Source organism: Herpailurus yagouaroundi, unplaced genomic scaffold, assembly GCF_014898765.1.
Source record: "Herpailurus yagouaroundi ecotype Mexico unplaced genomic scaffold, PumYag 67005, whole genome shotgun sequence".
Taxonomy (NCBI): Eukaryota; Metazoa; Chordata; class Mammalia; order Carnivora; family Felidae; genus Herpailurus; species Herpailurus yagouaroundi.
The window spans coordinates 177,233-193,133 of record NW_024419868.1 but is presented as its reverse complement, the minus strand read 5'-3'; the positions used below and the strand labels follow the sequence as shown (position 1 = coordinate 193,133).

At 42.3% G+C, this 15,901-nt stretch overlaps 1 protein-coding gene across 5 annotated transcripts in view; it reads right to left on the bottom strand.

The window, feature by feature from the left end:
• The window catches only part of WNK3 (WNK lysine deficient protein kinase 3), a 205,089-nt gene extending 203,211 nt beyond the window's left edge, over positions 1-1,878 (bottom strand). Inside the window, exon 1 of one of the 5 annotated variants that reach the window (XM_040466921.1) lies at positions 1,795-1,878. The gene's annotated coding sequence lies outside the window, so the exon portion shown is untranslated. Of the gene's footprint in view, positions 1-956; positions 1,460-1,664; positions 1,760-1,794 lie in introns of those variants that run through there. The other 4 variants (XM_040466923.1, XM_040466920.1, XM_040466922.1 and 1 more) reach the window with 4 other exon arrangements.
• Between the last annotated feature and the right edge of the window lie 14,023 nt (positions 1,879-15,901).

Below are 15,901 nucleotides of genomic sequence, written 5' to 3'. Positions count from 1 at the left end.
TTGGATGCAATCACTACTATACAGAAGTGTATATATAGTAAGTGAGTAAGCCTTTTCACAACTTTAAGGCTATTTATTCATGTAATTGCTTCAATCAAAGGTAACGCTTAAGAAGGAATAGCTATACCACTCGCATCTGTTTTGAGGGTTCAATTTCATTTTAACAGGGTCTATCAACTCCCAAGATAGGGAGATACACACGTGCTGGATTTCCACCCACAGCCCACTCCATAAATGTTTCACCACTCTTAACTAGTCAAACAAAACCTCTTTCCAGTACACTGAAGCCACCTCACCACTTTTACCCGAAAGCCATCATACCATCTCCTCCCCATTCGCAACCGTCAGTCACCCATTCCCAAATAACACCTCTCAATCTCTTGAACCTAACCCACTTACACAATCAGACAGCAATATCCCTCTCCACGATCTCCCACCCCAATGCCCACTGAAACTCAACTTCCCACACCCGAAGCGATCTTCTCTTTCAGCAGCCTCAATCTCACCTAAATGATCACTCAGTCCTTTGTCAACCATCTCCCAGGGCCCCCTCACGTATCCTCCTCACCTTCCCGATCCCCTAGTCTTCCACCAACTCCCAAAGTTGCCACCCCCCAACAAAAACAGAAAAAAAGACAAAAGCGCACCTTAACCCCAAACCTGCCCTTCTCCACTTTCCCCCTTAGAATTTTCCTCTCCGCCTGTTCGCTCACACGGACTACAGCTCCGAGAACCCCGAAGACCCAAGCCCGGCCTCGTCCCATACCTCTTGGCGACGGCATTAACCCTACCTCAGTCAAGCCGCCCCCCACTAGGGCGCTTACTCCTAACAGACTCCTGGCCGCCGCTGCCTCCCTCCATTCATCCCTAGCCCATTCATCTCTCAACCCAATCCCAGACACGCCCCCCGGCCTCCTCCCTCTCTCTCAGAGCCTTGGCCGGCCCGGGACCCTCACCAGATTAGAAGCTCTCACGGACAGAGACTCTGACTCTTTTCGCTGCTCCCTCGCCCTCTTTCAAGCCTCCGCTCGCCCCTCGACGAGCCACACCATAGAACACACACATATACACACACCGCCTCCTCCTCTATCGCCTCCTCCGATGCTTCTTACTCCCCTCCTCGATGTCTCGAGCTCCGCTCCGCGTTGTGTGCGCGTGCGCGCGCGACAGTCTCCCGCGAGCCCACCGGGCCAGCTACTGCCGGTAGGTAAAGAGCGGGCGGGGTTAGGGGAGCGGGGTACGAGCCCAAGCTCGCGCTCGCCCGGGAGCAGAGCAGGCGCACGCGTACTCCACCCAGGGAATTCTGGAGAGAAGAGAGGGGTAGTGGGGGGCGGGGAAGGGAGGGGAGGGAAGGAGAGGAGGGGGAGGGGCGGAGAAAGACGACGGAGCAGCCCCAACCCCGAACAGCCCCCATCGCAGCGAGGTGCCCAGTGGCTAGCCAACTAGAGCGTGCGCACTCCTCCCCCGCCCTCTTCAACGCAGCGGGAGAGAGGGATGCGCGTCGAGCAGGAGAAAGGCTTCTCTCCTTTCCAAAAAGAAAATCTCAGTGAGGAGACACGCGTGACACCCCCTGTGTGTTCAAAAGATCTCTCTCCATGGCTTCTTTACCCACCTCCCCTCCAAAAAAGAAAAGTCCAAGCACACACTACTTCCCAGCCACCCACCATCCACTCTGTTATCCGCAAGCCTCTAAATGCAGCAGCTCTGCGGAGATGTGATACCCGCCGGCACCTTTTCACCCACCACCCCTAACTCCCTTTTTTCAACTCCCAGCTTTTCTCGCGAGACCCATACCTGCCGGCTTCGGGATTAGAAATCGAAGCACAGATTTACAAATACCGGTCTCCCGGTTACGTTGCGAGGGCAACGGCCACGGCATTTCCCCCCCCATCCCCACCCCCACCCCTCAGGACCGCAGTGCGCGCGCGCGGGGGCTGGGCAACAACGAAAGTGGGGATGGGAAAGGGAAGCTATGAAACGGATTTTTGACGGCATGTAACCGCTAGGCCTGGGCACGTGCCTTGCGCCTCGCAGGCAGGTGCGGTGTACCCTGGGAATTGTAGTTTTTGTTTCCATCTCCAGTCCCATTCGCACCCTCCGCCTTACTTAGGCCTCTGGCCTGGAGGGAAATTACCGACGCCATTTTGCTGGGAACAATGGCCTTCGGCCTAGGCTGTAGCGGGTGGGGGAGGGAGCAATGTTTTAAGGGTTCGGTTACCCTCCCCTGGCCCCTCGGTGCCATAGCAACCCCTTCAGAAGCCAGCCCCGCCCCCTCTCTGTCCTGCTGTCTCCTAGACTGCACGCATGCGAAAAGGCCACCTCCCGTAAAGCTGGCTCTCACCGTCTCCTACCGTTCACTTCCTAGATCCTCTAGTTGGTGGTGAATGCTACCTCCTTCAAGCTTTCACTACACGTTAACTTTGGCGCAGCGGCTTTATTTAACAACTGTTTCCTGCATTGTATCAGGCACTGTACAGAATTGTTTCTGTCATTCTTGCATGAATAATCCTGGCTCCACAGAGAAGGAAACTGAGGCCCAAGAGGGGAAAGTGGATATGACTTGCTCAAATTCACACAACTATGTATGGAGGAGCCAGAACTTGAACCCAGGTGTTCTTCCTCCAAAGCCCATGCATTTTTCAATCCCCCAGGCTGCATCTGGTATCTGAGCCACTGAATGAAAGCTCCTAAAGGGCAGGATTTCTTTCAAATGCCCCTCAAGTCTTAGAAAGATGCCTTGAGGGTAGGAGGCTGTGTGGAAAATGCCAGTCTAATATTATCAACTTCCCAGCCTCAGGACCCTATCACTGAGTTATATCAATTTCCTCTCTCCACGTTTTTTTTCTTTTCCTACTATAGGTCTCAGAACCTCAGCCTTTTCAGCTCTTTAAAAAACCATCAATAAATTTATCTATGAGGTTTCCAGAATCCAAATGGAGTGGAATGGTGGGAGGCCATGCAGCCCTGTTTGTTGTCTCTACATCTTTGCTCTTGAAGGTCACTTATTAATGCCAGGATTGCCAGAACGTGTAAGGAAACCAGACTATGCCCTTAATAAATTCAAATCCCCATATTCACTTTTGGCAATGGAAAGAGACTTTAAAGGAATGAAATTCAGTGCTAGGAGGTCCAACTATTCCACCTGTGGAGATCTTCCTGGCTAAATTTGGAAGAGCAAGGTGTAATTTCTTCAAATAGTGCCACCACTCTACCTTAAAGACCTCTGCATTCCAAATTAGCGATAGGATGGATGGAGTCTTGTAAACTCCTTTCCTCACGGTCCCTGAAGATAGTCTCTTTTCCCTGTTGGAATTGTTGAGTACTGTGAGGAAAACAGGAAACATAGCCAAGTAACCACCAAAGGGCTGTTTCAAAGGTTACCAAGCTATTACAAGTCTTTGTATCTCCTGACTTCCCCTGAGATGCTAACTAGAAAACTTGTGGCACCATTTTTTTTAATTGAACAACAATTTTTATTTCTCAATGTCACCCTGCTCCCACCACCACTACACACATCCACCTTTAGGAAAATCAACAGGTACCTTCCTCAGTTGTGATCTGCATCTATTCTTTTGTCTCTGAGCCCAATGATGTAATCAGTACAGAACAATACCTGGAAATGTTAGCCCTTCAACTTGCTCAGATATGAACCCTTCTGAGAAGTCCCTCTTTGACAGCAAAGATTTGCTAAATAACTATAAAATAGTGTGACTTTTACGAACCTGAGAAATTAGAAAATCAGTCTGTTCCCCATTCAAGCAAGGCTCTTCTCAATTTAGACCTTTTATTGACACGCATGCTCTTCTATTTGAAGCAACCTGTCCATAACTCAGAACAAATGCCACTATAGGCATAAAGAAGAATGGGAAATTATAGCTAGTCAACAATGTATGACAGGGAACATTCCTATTTAACCCACTGGTTTCCACTGACTCTCAAATAGCATTTGTGATGTTTCTACTCATCAAATAGAAAATTTAACTTAAAAATATTAACTACTTGTCATTAGCCTCCCGCCTCTATCCCTTCACTCAGTTTTTTAAAAATGTTTATTTATTTTGAGAGAGAGAGAAAGAGTGCAAGTGGGGGAGGGGGAGAGAGATAGGGACAGGGAGAATCCCAAGCAGGCTCCTCGCTGTCAGTGCAGAGCCCAGGGTGGAGCTCGAATTCATGAACTGTGGGATCATGACCTGAGCTGAAATTAAGAATCAGACACTTGGCTGACTGAGCCACAGAGGTGCCCCACCAGTTTCATTTTTTTACAGCATTTATGACTCCCCCCAAAATATTATATGTATATGATTTGATAATTTGCTTATTATATGTCTCTCTTTTACTGGAATGTAAATTCCATGAAATTATAAACTCAATGTGTTTTGTAATGCTATTAAATTACTTATACATTCTAGGCAGGCAATAAATATTGAATTAGTTAATTAATTAAAAAAATATTAACCACTTGTAATTTGGCTTTACATTATTCCAGGAAAAAATTCTTCCAGTGATGTAGTTCATCTTATGTAAAGGCTCTGGTGCCGTGAAATTACAAAAGGTTTCACTGGGACCATTTTTAGACCCTGGCATCCTGCAGGGGTGGGGGTGGGAGGTTAGTTACATGACCCTACTAGCTGTTGCTCTTCTCCCTATAACAAAGAAGTTAACTCCTTCAGTTAACAAAATGGAACTGAGATGAACCTCAAAGTTAACAGTTAGCTGACTGCTACAACTATAGGTAAAGTTGTGACTGTTTCTGAAACTCAGTTTCTGACCTGGAGCCCTCCTTTTACCGGGTTATTGGGAAAGCAATAGAAGTCATTCTTGATTTTCTTTTCTCTCATCCCAGGCGTTGTCATAGTTTAGGGATTTTATGTAGTACTCAGGCATGGGGGTAGAGAGTGGGAGTGGGGTAAAGTCATATGCTTCCAGGTCCTTATATCCTGTCAATTACTGCTCAGCCCTCTGCCCACATGGGTCCTTTCAGGTGCTATAGTTTTCTCCAATGTCTCTACCATACTTGGGGCATAGAACTCATTGCCAAGGTTGTCTGTTGGTCCATCTACCTAGACATTCTACAAAGCCCTTCCTCTCTTGAGTCTTCTAGCCAACCAAATGTTGCTCCTGGCAGTACATGCTGGTTGACCTCCCACAGAGCTCTCTTTGCTCACCTCCTACCCCACCCCCAAGCACCAAGGAGAGGGGAGTGAGGAAGAGAAGAATCTTTTTTTAGGATTATGCAAATCTTTCTTCCTTCTAGTTTTCTAGCCCAGATACTTTGTCTTTGTCCCTGCACATTAATCCCCCTTCCCTAGGGCTTCCACTTTTGGAACACAGAAGCTAGAGAGACTGGCAGAGTATTTGTTTTCCTGCCTTGCCACCTCCCTCCCCTGAGATATGCCATAAAACTGACTACTTTTTTGGTGGGGGAAGGATAGAGTAAATGGGGGAAAATACAGGAAAGAAAACATCCATTAATATCTCAAAAATATTGCAGCCACATTCTTTCTCACATTAAATCTTAGCAACTAGAGCAAAGAAAATTTACTTCTCATCCAGATTCCCCCTGATCAAGATAGTAATTCCCAGGACTTGGATACCTGGGTGATCTTTTCTTTGGTACTGGGGAATTTCTTACCTGAATCATCTAGGATCTGTTAATGTCCTCCCAGGAGGTTCTCCTTCCTTCCAGCAAAAGTTGAGTGTCCCCTGAGTAAGAATAAACATTACCTAGCCAAGAAATGAGCAGCTACCTTCAGTTTAGTAACTGACTTAGAAATACTCCACCTTTCAGATTAGATAGTACAATTTCTAGAGCCTTACTATGGAGTCTGATCTCCTCTTCCTGGACACAGTCTTTTTCTCCATGCCATATAGCTGGTAGAGGGTAAGGTAAATGCCTTTGCCTTGACAACTTAGCCTAAAAAAGAGTAAGCCTGCATCACTTCTCCTAAAACTTGCTAAGTATCTGGAATCTTAATTCTTCTGCAAAGTCTCCATGTGGACAGGATACAGAGCCTGAGTTGGAGGTGTTGGAACAACTCTTTCCCTCTCCAGAAGTAGATCAATTATTTTAGAAATGTACAGTCTAACATAGTATATGCTTCTGGGAATCAGAGAATTCAGTCTCCTGAGCTAACTAACAAGGCTGCATTTGCCTGCCTGCCTTTCTTTCCTTCCTCTCTCCTCTCCCTTCAACTTCCCTTCCACTGACCCCTCTGTATCTGTTCCAACATTCTGTAAGTCTTTCAAAACAGTCTTGTTACAAATCCCTCATGTATCAGGAATGAATCGGAGTCTATCACTAAGGTTACTACTACTACTACTACTACTACTACTACTACTACTACTACTAAATAACATTTACTATGTGCTTTATACAAACCCATTAAATCCTATGGGGTAAGCACCATTATTAAAACCATTTTTTAAATTGTTAATCCAAATCACAAAGAGGTTAAATACCTTGCCAGGGTAACACACCAAGATTTGAACCCAGTTAGTTTAGTTCAGAGTCCGTTGCTCTCAATCTTTTTGTTGTACCTTTCTATGATTCCATTTAACTTTAGTCTCCAAGCTCCCTTTTCTATGAGGCTGGTAAAATAACCTCATTTTTTTTTTTTTTTGTGATAGAGCACACACATGAGTGGGGAAAAGGGGCAAAGGGAGAGAGAGAATCCCAAGCTCCACTCAGCATGGAGCCTGACACAGGGCTTGATTCCACAACTTTGTGATCATGACCAGAGCTGAAATCAAGAGTTGGATGCTCAACCCACTGAGCCACCCAGGCACCCCACCTCAATTCTTTTTTATTTTCATTTCATTTATTTATTTTTCATCATGATAAGTGTACTTTTTAATCCCCATCTCCTACTTCCCCCACCCGTCCATCCACCTCCCCTCTGGTAACCATCAGTTTCTTCTCTATAGTTAAGAGTTTGTATCTTAGCTTGTCTCTCTCTTTTTTTTCTTTGCTCATTTCTTTTGTTTCTTAAATTCCACATACAAATGAGATCATATGGTATTTGTCTTTCTCTGACTTACTTTGCTTAGCATTATACTCTCTAGCTCTATCCATGTTGTTGCAAATGGCAAGCAGGATTTTATTCTTTTTCGTGGCTGAGTAATATTCCATCACACACACACACACACACACACACACACACACACACACACACACCACATCTTTATCCATTTATCAATTGATGGACACCACTTGGGCTGATTCCAAGGTTTGGCTATTGTAAATAATGCTGCAATAAACATAGGGATGCATGTATCCCTTTGAATTAGTATTTTTGATTTGTATTTTGTGTTTTTGTATTTGAATTAATATTTTGTATTTTGTATTTTACTGTATAGCCAGTAGTATGATTCCTGGATCATAGGATAGTTCAATTTTTAATATTTTGAGGGACTTCCATACTGTTTTTTTCCACAGTGGCTGCACCAATTTGCATTTCCAGTACAAGAGGTTCCTTTTCCTCCATGTCCTTGCCAGCACTTGTTGTTTCTTGTGTTTTTGATTTTTGCCATTCTGACAGGTGTGAGGTAATATCTCGTTGTAGTTTTGATTTGCATTTCTCTGATGATGAGTGCTGTTGATCATCTTTTCATGTGTCTGTTGGCCATTTGTCTGAAGACAAAGTATGTCTTCTTTGGAGAAATGTCTGTTCATATCTTCTGCCCATTTTACATTAGGTTATTTGTTTTTTAGGTATTGAGTTGTATCAGTTCTTTATATATTTTGGGTACTAACCCTTTATCAGATATGTCATTTACAAATATCTTCTCCCATTCAGTACATTGGCTTTTAGTTTTGTTGATTGTTTCCTTCACTATACAACTTAACCTCAATTCTTTTTTTTAATTTTTTTAACGTTTATTTACTTTTGAGACAGAGAGAGACAGAGCATGAATGGGGGAGGGTCAGAGAGAGGGAGACACAGAATCCAAAACAGGCTCTGAGCTGTCAGCACAGAGCCCGACGCGGGGCTCGAACTCACGGACCGCGAGATCATGACCTGAGCCACCCAGGTGCCCCAACCTCAATTCTTCTTAACATTCCTCCACCCTAGGCTCATGCCACAATTCTGGGCTATTACACGGTGCTAAGGCCTGGAAGCAGAAGTCCATTAAGTCCTTGGCCATCAAGCAACACAGCTTAACAGTCAGAGGTCCATTGGCCCTACCCAGTGTTCCTTTATGGTCCAGCAGGTCCTTGTTGCATTAGGATCCTGCCAGTGGCTTGGGAATTTTTGTTAAGGCTGCCTAGAACACCCCTCATTTTCTCAGGTGTTTCTGTCTATCCAGAGATGGTGCCAGGATTCCGGACATAGGTCCCCTCTACCAAAGACCCATGGGTTTCCCTGATAGCATTACATTATCCCCAGCCCTAGGGTACAGGGAGTGCTAGAATCTCTAAGCTGGGTAAAATCCTTCTTCCTTCATATTTTCTGGCTAAGACATTTTGCATTTGCCCCTAATCCTCTTCCCCTAAGGACTTGGGCTCTTGAAACACAAAAACAAAAAGATTGGCAAGTGAAACATGCTTTTTATCCTGCTGCATTCCCTTCTCTTGAGGCAATAAAACCTGGGTAGGGGGGTAAAGGGGTGGGAGAGGAAGATACAGAAATTAAAAGCAGTAACTACAGAAAACATCAAAATACCTATTTCAGGTATGTCATTTGCATATATCTTCTCCATTCACTAGGTTGAATTTTAGTTTCTTGATTGTTTCCATCAATGTGCAGAAGCTTTTTATTTTCATAGGGTCCCAATAGTTCATTTTTGCTTTTGTTTCCCTTGCCTCAGGAGGCATATCTAGAAAGTAGTTGCTAGAACCAGTGTCAAAGACATTACTGCCTGTGTTCTCTTCTAGGATTCTTATGGTTTCAGGTCTCACATTTAAGTCTTTAATCCATTTTGAATTCATTTTCGTGTATGGTGTAAGAAATTAATCCAGTTTCCTTCTTTTACATGTTGCTGTCCAGTTTTCCAAACACCATTTGTTGAAGAGGCTGTATTTTTTCCCATTGGATTTTTTCCTGCTTTTGTTGAAGATTAGCTGACCACATATCTGTGGGTTTATTTCTGGGTTTTCTATTCTGTTCCATTGATCTATGCATCTATTTTTGTGCCAGTACCATACTGTTTTCATTACTACCGCTTTGTAATATAACTTGAAGTCTGGAATTGTGATGCCTCCAGTTTTGTTTTTCTTCTTCAAGATTAGTATGGCTATTCAAGGTCGTTCATGGTTCCATACAAATTTTAGTATTATTCTAATTCTGTGAAAAATGCTTTTGATATTTTGATAGGGATTGCATTAAATGTGTAGATTACTTTGGGTAGTATAGACATTTTAACAATATTTGTTCTTCCAATCCATGCACATGGAAAGTTTTTCCATTTTTTAATGTCCTCTTCAATTACTTTCATCATTGTTTTATAGTTTTCACAGTACAGGTCTTTCACCTCTTTAGTTAGGTTTATTCCTAGGTATCTTATTATTTTGGGGGACAATTGTAAATGGGTTAGTATCCAAAATATATAAAGAATTTATAAAACTCAACACCCAAAACCAAATAATCCAATAACAAATGCTCAGAGGTTGGGGCACCTGGGTGGCTCAGTCAGTTAAGCATCTGACTTCGGCTCAGGTCATGATCTCATGATTCGTGGGTTCAAGCCCTGCATCAGGCTCTGTGCTGACAGCTCAGAGCCTGAGCCTGCTTAGGATTCTGTGTCTCCCTCTCTCTCTGTTCCTCCCCTGCTCATGTTTTGTCTTTTTCTGTCTCTCAAAAGAAAAAATGGGCAGAAGACATGAACAGACATTTCTCCAAAGAAGACATCCAGATGGTCAACAGACACATGAAAAGATGTTCATCATCACGTGCCATCAGGAAAATACAAATCAAAACTACAATGAGATATCACCTCACACCTGTCAGAATGGCTAAAATCAACAACACAGGAAACAACAGATGAGTATGTGGTGAGTATGTGGTGAGTATGTGGATAAAGTATGTGGTGAGTATGTGGATAAAGGGGAACCCTCTTATACTGTTGCTGGGAATGCAAACTGGTGCAGCCACTATGGAAAACAATGTGGAGGTTCCTCAAAAAGTTAAAAATAGAACTACCCTATGACCCAGCAATTGCACTACTAGGTATTTACCCAAAGTATACAAAAAAAAAAATACAGATTTGAAGGGGCACATGCACCCTGATGTTTATAGCAGCCCTGTCAACAATAGGAGAGAGCCCAAGTGTCCATCGACTGATTAATGGATAAAGAAGATGTGGTGTATATATACAATGGAATATTACTCAGCCATCAAAAAGAATGAAATCTTGCCATTTGCAATGACGTGGATGGAGCTAGAGTGTATTATGCTAAGTGAAATAAGTCAGAGAAAGACAAGTACCTTATTATTTCACTCAAATGTGGAATTTAAGAAACAAAACAAATGAGCAAAGAGGAAAAAAGAGAGAGAGAGACAAATCAAGAAACAGATTCTTAATTATAGGGAACAAACTGATGGTTACCATAGGGGATGGGGGGTGGGGAGATAGGTTAAATAGGTGATGGGGATTAAAGAGTGCAATAGTCATGATAAGCACTGAGTGATGTAGTGTTGAATAGTGTTGAATCACTATGTTGTACACTTGAAACTAATATAACACTGTACATTAACTGGAATTAAAATAAAAACTTAAAAAAATTTAAAAATAAAAATAAGGTATCTGGTTCATTTCTGTGCAAAAGGGATAGTTTATGTAATAAACAGTGTTTTCAAAATTGGTCATCCAACTAGAAAAAACCGAAAGTCCCTACCTTATGCCATATACAAAAATAAATCCCAGATGAATGTAATTTTCTTGCTTCCATCCATCACTGATAAAAGTGGGACTCATTACTATCTTTTTTGAAAGTTATCTGAAGAATCTAATAAAATTAAAAATGTACAGTATCAGTTCAGAATGGTTTGGGCTGCAAGTGACAGGAAATCTGACTGATAATGGGTTAAACAAATAGAGGTTTGTTTTTATCACATATCAAGAAATGTGGAGGGACACAGATGCTAACACTGGATCAACTACTCAACAAGGTCTCAAGAATCTAGGCATTTTTTCCTGTCCTTCTAATCCACCATGTTTGACATGTTGACTTTTTGTCCCTAGGCTTGCTACTTCATACTTGTAAGATGGGCTGCTGAATCTAGATATCACAACTGCATTCAAAGGTAGAAAAGGAAAATGATGGTGGCCAGGGAAACAAGGGACATGCCACTCTCCTTTTTTGAAGGAAGGCAGTTTTTCCCAGACATCCCCCAGCAAGCTTACCCATACATTTCCTTTGCCATAACTGAATCACGTGTCACATATAGACCAGGGAGTAGGACCACCTTCCTTGAGATCAGGGTTCTCTGCCTAATACCTTAACAAAATTAGCATTCTGTTAGCAGGAAAGAAATGGGAAAATACCAGCTAATTGTGTCTGCTCCATACACTTAACCCCTTGATCAAACTGTTCAGAGTCTATCCTACAGAAATAAAAGCACCAAGAAAACTGCATGCCTGTCAATAGAAGAATGGTTAAATAAATTGTGTTATATCCAAACCAAAGCTATTAAAAACCATGAGTTATACTTATTCCTGTTGACCTGGAGAAAACTGTGAAAGAATTCACACCATAGTTTTAATAACAATTCATTATTTTGGGAGTTTGTACATTTAGGGGTGGTTAGCATATGTTACTTCTATAGCAAAAGTTTTACCTAGCTGAATTGTAAATGGCATAATAAAGTCTTTTACCATAATTTCTTGAGAGAAAATTGTTTTTGATTTGTACAATTTTACACCATGCATGCTTTTTCTTTTTTTTTTTTTTTAATTTTTTTTTCAACGTTTTATTTTATTTCTGGGACAGAGAGAGACAGAGCATGAACGGGGGAGGGGCAGAGAGAGAGGGAGACACAGAATCGGAAACAGGCTCCAGGATCTGAGCCATCAGCCCAGAGCCCGACGCGGGGCTCGAACTCACGGACCACAAGATCGTGACCTGGCTGAAGTCGGACGCTTAACTGACTGCGCCACCCAGGCGCCCCCTATGCATGCTTTTTCAAGAAGGCATATGCCTCCTTGCATATGCCAAAGAGTCCTTATAATTACCTTGGTAAGCTATTTCTGTTAAGAATGCTGGTTAATGATGGTATAGTTAAGAAAGAGTATTGGACTGAGGGTCAGGAAACCTGAGCAAAATAATTATAATAATGCTGCTACTTGGGAAAAAGTGAAGCACACAAATATAGTCCCCAATTATGGACAGAGAATACAGAGGAAGAGATAAGGCATAAACAAGTGAAAATGAAAACAATAATTGCTACAGGATACTGAAGAACAAATTAACGTGCATATTTTTATAATAAGTGCTATATGCAGTCAAACATTCATTCATTCATTTATTCATTCATAGGGTTTTAGTGCATAAGCTAAGATGTCACACCTTGCCTAGGTAGCTGTCTCTGCATTCCCCCTTTCTCAGAATTGTTGTCTGAAACTTATTTCTCATTTGGTTTCCTATTTTTGGTGACTGATCTTCTGCCTTATTATCATCTACATAATCTGCCCTGTGCATTGGGCCTGGGGCCTAGCCTTGCTCTCCCCTGTCTCCCTCCTTCCCAGAGACTGGTCCTGATACCTGTCCTGGGAATGGCTAAGTTTGTGCCTCTTGCTGCCTGATTTCCACTATGCTACTTACATGGATCTGAATTGCACCAGCCTCCTTGCCAATCTCAGCCTATGATCCAGTACCACCAATCTATCTCTCCCATCAGCCATCTTTCTAACCCACAGGTCCATCCATATCATTTACCTGCTTAAAACCCTTCAATGGGTTTCCAGCCATGACAAAATAACAGGAACCAGATTTACCCTCTGTTTAAAACAACTAAAAAAAAAAAACACAGACAAATATATGGGGAAAAAAATGTCTTCAGACATTGGACATCAAGCAGTACAGAGAAGTAAACCCTGAGAGATGGAAAACAAATGAGGTAAGTTCTACAACTGCCCCGCCCGACCCCTGAAGAGAGTTTTCAGGCCACAGTTCAGGGAGAGGGGATTCAAATGGAGGTTGGTGTTTTCCCTAAGTTGAGGCAGTAGACCTGAGGATTCAGGGAAGCCAGGATGGCTGGAATTCATACAGCAAAATGCCAGAGAGGGAAGAGCTGCATGGAGAGTAGAGAGCTACACAGAGGAAGAACTCTAGAGACCCATAGAAAGTTCCTCTAGAATCTTCAATTGAATACTGGTTAGCACAAGTATGTGAAGAAATTATCCAAGGCTGTGGAAAGAATCACCTGCAAGGAGCAGGGAGAAAAATTCCTGGAGCTCATGTAGAGCTAGGATCATTCATATTTCCAATGGTCATAATGGAGAAAACGTAAAACATATGGAACATCAGGAAAAGTACTCAAGGGCATATTGCTTCAGTAGTAAGGCAAGATTAGCCCTATACTAAAGACTACTCCGGTTTCATAAACTGTGCTTGAAAGTAAGCCTCAAAAGGATAAAATCATTTCCAAGTAATTTATCTATGTCCTATAATAAAGGTGAAAATCATTTAAAGGAATAAAAAATAAAATCCAGAGCACAACATGGTAAAATTCACAGTGTCTGGGGTCCAATGAAAAAGTATCATGCCTGAAAAAAATCATGCATATACAATCACAGAAAAATGCAACAAATAAGGATAAAAATCAATATAAAGAGACCCAGAAATAACACAAATGATAAAATTAATTAAAAATGACATTGAGGCATCTGGCTGGCTCAGTCAGTAGAGCATGTGACTCTTGATCTTGAGGTGAGTTCAAACCTCATGTTGGGTGTAGAGATTATTTAAAATAAAATCTTTATTAAAAAATGACATTAAGGCACCTATTATAAATATATTCTATATGTTGAAGAAGGTAAAGAGTGGGCATGTTAAGTAGAAACTGGAAGATATATTTTTAAGGACCCAAATTCAACTTCTAGAGATGAAAAGTACATTGTCTGAGATGAAAAATACAGTGGATGGGAATAATAACTTTTTTATTTTCCAACAAATATTTGCTGAGGTCCATAAAAAAGATCTTGAAAGTAGAATGCTTTCAAGTGTAAGGCTTACTTGTGAAGGAAGCTTCTGTTCTCAAAGATTATATTGTTTCCAACAAGAAGTCTGCTATCATCCTTATCATTGCTATGTACATAAAGTATCTTTTTTTTCAATATATGAAGTTTATTGTCAAGTTGGTTTCCATACAACACCCAGTGCTCATCCCAAAAGGTGCCCTCCTCAATACCCATCACCCACCCTCCCCTTCCTCCCGCCCCCCATCAGCCCTCAGTTTGTTCTCAGTTTTTAAGAGTCACTTATGCTTTGGCTCTCTTCCACTCTAACCTCTTTTTTTTTTCCTTTCCCTACCCCATGGGTTTCTGTTAAGTTTCTCAGGATCCACATAAGAGTGAAACCATATGGTATCTGTCTTTCTCTGTATGGCTTATTTCACTTGGCATAACACTCTCCAGTTCCATCCATGTTGCTACAAAGGGCCATATTTCATTCTTTCTCATTGCCACGTAGTACTCCATTGTGTATATAAACCACAATTTCTTTATCCATTCATCAGTTGATGGACATTTAGGCTCTTTCCATAATTTGGCTATTGTTGAGAGTGCTGCTATAAACATTGGGATACAAGTGCTCCTATGCATCAGTACTCCTGTATCCCTTGGATAAATTCCTAGCAGTGCTATTGCTGGGTCATAGGGTAGGTCTATTTTTAATTTTTTGAGGAACCTCCACACTGTTTTCCAGAGTGGCTGCACCAATTTGCATTCCCACCAACAGTGCAAGAGGGTTCCCGTTTCTCCACATCCTCTCCAGCATCTATAGTCTCCTGATGTGTTCATTTTGGCCACTCTGACTGGCGTGAGGTGATATCTGAGTGTGGTTTTATTTGTATTTCCCTGATGAGGAGCGACGTTGAGCATCTTTTCATGCACCTGTTGGCCATCTGGATGTCTTCTTTAGAGAAGTGTCTATTCATGTTTTCTGCCCATTTCTTCACTGGGTTATTTGTTGGATTGTGCCTTTTTTCCTGTGCAGGTGGTGGAATAGAAATGTTCATCCCTAGACCATTATCCTTTACTGAGCAGGCTAAGAGGAAACTTCAATAGAGTCTAAAAGATTGAAGGCCTGGTGGGAGTAGGCATGTTCTGCTCTAAGCCCCCTAAGCCAAGGTTTCTAAGCTTCAGTAGTATTGACGTTCCTCTTTTGGGGGAGCTGTTCTGTACATTATAGAATGTTTAGTAGCATCTTTGGCCATTACCAAGTATATGTCAGTAGTACCTCCCCCTGACACACTTGTGACCACCAAAAAAAATGTTTCCAGGCATTGCCAAATGTCCTCTGGGCATGTTTGGGGGAGGGTACAAAGCTACCCCTGGTTGAGAATCACTACTTCAAGTCTTATGAAAAGGTTTTCTAGGGGCGCCTGGCTGGCTTAGTCAGTAGAGCATGTGACTGTTGATCTTGGGGTCGTGAGTTCAAACCCCACAGTGGGTGTAGAGATTACTTTTTAAAAAAAGGTTTCTATGTCTTCTACTGCCCATAGTCTTGGTAGTAAGAATAAGAGGAACAGAACCAAGAGTATGAGCCCAGAGGGAAAGGGACCAAGGAGGTTAATTGGCCAGTGTGTAGTTTAGACCTTAAACTGGAAAGACTCATCCCTTTTAGATTCCTTATGACTCATACATGCTCTAGTTCCTCTTATTGGGGTAAGGCCTGGGAATCTTCCTGATCCTATATTGCTAGTTTCTTCTCATAGAGCGCAATTAACATATAACGTGGCTC